General features: G+C 37.9%; 1 long non-coding RNA gene across 1 annotated transcript; it reads right to left on the reverse strand.

Annotated features, from left to right (window-relative positions):
- Positions 1-299: 299 nt before the first annotated feature.
- Positions 300-5,105, reverse strand: LOC113233889. The gene is made up of 4 exons (XR_003310759.1): positions 5,004-5,105; positions 990-1,099; positions 719-884; positions 300-482 (listed from the first exon to the last, which is right to left on the reverse strand). It is a non-coding gene; the product is annotated as an uncharacterized LOC113233889 (long non-coding RNA).
- Between the last annotated feature and the right edge of the window lie 793 nt (positions 5,106-5,898).

The following is a 5,898-nucleotide window of genomic DNA, read 5'->3' on the forward strand; positions in this document are numbered from 1 at the left end:
TTCCAGTATAGTTAAGAGGTGCATTTATTACTTATTGTAAACCGATCAATGTTAAAACTTGGTGTTGGTTTCTTTTGTTAGTTATAGAATCTTGGATAATTTCTATAGGTAAACCATAGTGTACTTGTCCCGGCCGCACCCTGGGAATATGTTACATTACAAATTTGTATCTCAGCGTGGCGGGTGCAGTGACAGAGCCCCTCAAATCTTTGCGATGTAAAGCTCTGGGTGGCACTGCAACTGCTATGAAATTTTCTTGATCTTTATCCGACAGCGATGTGGTGCTTTCCTTAAAATCTGTGTAGACAATGAAACGTAGCTGCTTTTGGTGTCACTCTGGCCGCCTTCGCTCCGCTATTCCGCCGGGAACTACGTTTGGGACTGGTGTGTGGCATGCCCCGGCACGCATTCGTTTCCCGCAGGACCGTCCCGGACCCTTTTTCCCTCTATACCATCTCTGTGTGGCCTGAGCTCAATTGTAACTGCAAAAGTGGCGCGCGCATGTCACGATAGCGGCGACAGTTACAACTGTGCTTCTAAATTTTGTAAGGAAATTAATAGTGTTGCCACTGCAGCGCTTCTATAAGCGTCTGATACGAAGGAGTCTTTAGGGCTAAAAAGTGAGGTGTCAGTTTTGCTTAATGTAATTTGGTACTGAATAAATTCCGAACTGGGAATTGAACTCTAGGGATAAAGAGCCATAGGTATAGGTACTTACTGTGGTGTCGATTCCATTGTAGTTTGAGAAGCATCCATATGTGAAACCAATGGGCAGCGTCCAAATAAAGAGAAATATGTAGTTGAATGGCACTTTGCGTTGCAACGACACAGACCAGTAACTCAGCGTAACGTAAGTAAAGAATGGGATTGCAAAGGCTACGAATCTGTGAAAATGGTGTATACAAAAATTATAAATGAGTGTCCTGGGTACTGTAGCCTGGTTTCAAAACTAGGGAGTGTCTAAAAACGTATTTGTGTGTAAAACTTACAAAGTTGCATTTTGTCTCTTTGATAAAAGAACGTATATTTCACGAACGGAAATAAACATCCACAAAATTCCTGCTTCTGCCAGTAATTGTACCACCAGAAATAAATACACCTAAAAATAAATTAAAATAAATGTATGTTATTTTATTTAGGTAGGTATATTATACGGGGTTATTTATAAAATACTAAAAACCTCGCTGGACTATATTACAAATACCACAAACAACAAACAACTTTTGTTCCACGACTTTTTACAAAACGTTGTGAATTTACAAAAATAAACTTTTAAGTTTTTGTTGTACTATCTGACACTTTTTAGATCAAATGAGATCAAACGTGTAAGTGTACTCCGCGACGACAATGGCGGTAACAAGAGAATGTGGGGGCACATTCTCTTGTTACCGCCAAGAGTTATCACCGTTTAGAGCAGGGGTTCCTAAACTTATTTTGTCTACTGCCCACTTTGAGAATAAATTATTTTTTAGCGCCCCCATTTTTTCACCTACTTAAAAACCACAATAACTTCAAATTAAATTAATTATTGTGAGCTATATTAGCGGAAATTAAACATTCATTCTAAACGAGACTTACTATAACCCGCAAGAGTTAACTTGAGACCTGAGCGCAGTAGGTAGTACACAACGGCGCTCAGGTCTCAAGTTAACTCTTACGGGCTACACCTGCCAATGAGAATGATTATTGAAACGCAAATTTATAGCATTCAGACAGAGTATCTTTTATTCAAAATAAAACAAACATAATCGATTCTAATATAAAAACTAATGTGACGGATGAATCTGATGCTGTTTAATAAGTTTGTTGATATCAGGTTCCAATTTGCTCAAGAACAGCCGCAAGTCACCACGTTCGGTAACATGCAAACGATTTTTCTTTTTAGTAAGCAGCGTTGTAACAGCACTCAAACCACGTTCACACAAATGTGACGATGGGAATGCTATCAAGAATCGTTGAACGATTGACCACAATCCAGGGTACAATTGCGGGATCTGTTTTTGTAGCCAAAATTCTTGGTAGCCATTTTTGAACTTGATTTTTATTTCCTCGTTCGTTGTCAATTCTATAAGTTCTTCTTCCAGTTGAGGTGATATTGCTGTGTTGACATTTGAAAACGGATCCAACAGCCAGTCTGGTATTTCCAAGTTCAAAATATCCTGGTATCGTTCGGTGAAGTCAATGTGGAGGTTTTCCAAATGTTGGCCGTAGGCAAACAAGTCGTCGTAACTGCAGGATACTGATAAATTCGGAAAATTGTGAAACTCACGTCTGCCCATATTCTTTTTGTGAAGAAGCAGTTTGGCTGCGAAAGCATCAACGACATTTTTTGTTTTAATTAAATTTAGTTCATCGCCTTGCAGTTGGAGATTCATGTCGTTGAACAATTTATACAGGTCTGTCATGTAAGCTATATCATTCTCTGACGTAATGAGCTTGTTGCGCAATTCTGTATCTTTAGTTTCCAAGAACTCTATCACAGAGTCAAACAGGTTGTAAAATCGAGTCAGACAATTTGCCTCTTGATAGCCAACGAACTTCATTATGAAACAACAAACGGTTGAAATCTTCGTCATTAGTAGCACAAAGCTGATGAAATAATCTATCATTCAAAGAGCTGTTACAGCCGCCGTCCAGTCAACCCGTGACCATGAAGCGTGCAACCTTCCGAAATATCGGAAAAATATAAAGAAGTCATACCGTGGTAAGAAACCTGATACTAGTCATAATCATTTAATGAATATAATAATAATAACGCACACACTCAACATAGCCCTGCACTAGGGAAACCCTGTGTCGCGGGTGCCATGGACACGTACATAGACAAACACAAATTACACCCAAACACACGAGAGAAATAAATGTAGGCCATACAAATATTTCTCCCGGCCCGGGAATCGAACCCGGGACCTCTACGTGGCAGGCAGGCATGGTAACCGTTCGGCCACGGAGGCAGTTAACCACGAAATAACCACGAAAGTCTTAAAATCTATATAGCTGTTACAGATTTCATTGACTGCTTTGATGACATATTGCAGTGATTGAAATAGTCGTTCACTTAAATTTCTAGCAACCAAATGTTCTCTATGAATAACGCAATGTACTGCAAGGACATCTGGAATGTTATTTTTTTAAGCACGCTATGAAGCCTTTATGGCATCCTGTCATAGCCGGAGCGCCATCCGTAGCAAATGATTCAATATTTTTCAAGGGAATCTCTTTCTCATCACAAAACTTTTCCAATGTATTGAATATGGTTTCGCCTTTTGTATCGGTCTCTAAATTTCTAGCAAACAATAGTTCTTCACGTATTTTCTCATCTTTAATAAACCTCACGTAAAACAGCAACAATGTTTCATCACTTGGTAAAGTGGACTCACGAGCTGAATTGAGGCCATGAGAACCATAGTGGCCTAATTCAATGGACAAGCCATAGTGGCCTATCTTACTTAGGCCAGTATGGCACCTCAAATTTAGATCACAGACTAAAAACCATAACAATGATTATGCTGCCATCTAGTGAAAATTCGTTGTATCACTTTTAGGCCTTTCTGGTTCTATCAAAATGATCAATTTGAACTGGAAAAAATCATAAACTCAATATTGTAAAAAAATGAGTTAGGCCACTATGGTTCTCATGGCCTCAATTGAGAATTGACTAGTCCTCAGATGAATGATTGCATTGCATTCTTCAATGTTTTCAGCTATTTCATCAATTCGTCTTTGCACACAATTATTACTCAAAGGAATTTTTCGGATAATATCTGCGGCCGGTTTATGAAGCACAGTAGTTATTACTTCCTTTATTGCTGGCAAAATTAACTCATCTCCGATGTTGTGTGGTTTGCCTTTTTGAGCAATTAACAAAGAGATATTGTACGAAGCTCGAAGTCCATCGTCATCTTGCTTAGCAGCCGCCGAAAAGAGTTTTGCTACACTTGGCTGAGTATTATGCTTCTTCTCCAAGTCTTGAAAATATGCTACATTCTTGTCTTTCTTATCTGGATGCATTTTACTCGTATTCAAATGATCTTGCAGTCTTGAAGGCTTCATTGCTTCATTCGAAAATGTTTCTAGACATAGAGGGCACAAAGGCGACGATGGGTTTGTGGGATTTTCAATGAATCCGAATTTAATATATTCCGCACAATATTGCCGTCTCTTTTTTTTTACTTCCGACATTGTTTTGTTTTAAGAAATACGTAAGAAAGTGTTGAACTTAGGTACTGCTTATCTATTACGCGCGAAAACGCAAATGAAAATAAAGTAAGTGTTACTTTGTTTATATAGGATTGCATAAGCAGCACGCACTGACAGGAATAAGACAAACATGCATAAACTTGTTTATCTCATTTGACGCTCAATCGTACTCAACAATTAAGAACAAGTATTCTATGAACCAGCCGATTGATACAGGAATGCACAAATCGGGTTATTTAACTTTTACAAAAACTTGTTAAAACATGAGTGCCCGCGGTCTATTATCTACGAAAATTACCTATCTAGGAATACTAATAACTATTAAAATGCGAAACTGTGTCTGTTGCATTTTTATTTATTTGTTTGTGTCTACTTTCATTTCGAAACGGAGCGCCCGATTGACACGAGTTTTGTTTTATTTATTCAATAAAACAGGACAGATATATGAACTACACGGAGAGAAATATCGAACCGAGTGTGAGCAATCTCTTAATTAATATTAGTTGATGTTCACAAGTTGTACTCGAGAGTCGAGAGCTCAGTCGGTATGTAAGAGTCTTCCTAGATGAAATTACAAATCTCCCCCTAAGCCTCTACACAACGCCCCCATTTTTTTCTGGGTCTCTTACCGCCTATGCTGGGGGCGTTATCGCCCACTTCGGGAAAGGCTAGTTTAGAGTGATCTATTTAAATCGTACGAACGTATAATCTGGATGAATTATTAAAAGTCATGGAAGACACGTTGTTTATGATATTATTAATATATTATAGTCCTAGGACATTGTTAGTATTTTACAAATTACCTTGAAAGGCCATGTGTATAATTCAGGGATTGTATAGAAAACCTAGTCATTCTATACAATACCGGGCTTCTTTAGGCAATCTTTACCCCGTGAGTGGTGGGGATTCGAGAGTTTTAGACAAGTACATCAGCACTGACAAAAACCCTGTTTTCCTTTTTTTAAATGCCTAAAAAGACAAAAGCGGTGACTTTTTTCCTTTCTTTCCGCCTCATCATGTGTCACGCACCACTCTCTCTAAAACAAATATAATTACTGTCAATTAAGCACATTAAGATACCATTACTCTCATCTTGTGTACTTGTGTTTTTATCGAGTACACTTTGTGTAACGTATTTACAAATAACAAATAATACCGAAGTATAAAACCATCTTGCTGTACCATTTACATACCTCTACAAGACTGTTGTACCACTCTACAATCATTACTAGGACCATGGATGTAAGTAGCAAACTTCTTTGTTTTTCCTTTGTCATTAATTCTATAAATTATTATAGAATATTTATAATGATTCTTTCTGCTTTTTGTTATTGATAACAGATGACATACTGTATGAAGAACGGTGGTGCTGAGGATTTGGAAAAAAATGCTTTCAAACAATAGTACTTTCCTGACTCCGATGATGACAGTCCTCCTTCTGCGTACCAACTTAAAAGGAGCATGAAACAATTGATAAGTTCTTTAATGAACCGGAGGAGAAAAAAACGAAAACGATCATCTACGTCCCAACGAGGACCATACATCATACATATCTACCAATGAAGATGATGGCGAGACCGCAACGCATCTCATTAAAATATAAATATTTGATACGAAGAAGTTGGCGACTATACCAAATCATTCTGAGCATTGGAAATGCGCTGATGTTAGAGTTAAATATTTTACAAAACCATTAAT

Source organism: Hyposmocoma kahamanoa, unplaced genomic scaffold, assembly GCF_003589595.1.
Source record: "Hyposmocoma kahamanoa isolate Upper Pololo Valley unplaced genomic scaffold, ASM358959v1 80, whole genome shotgun sequence".
NCBI classification, from domain to species: domain Eukaryota; kingdom Metazoa; phylum Arthropoda; class Insecta; order Lepidoptera; family Cosmopterigidae; genus Hyposmocoma; species Hyposmocoma kahamanoa.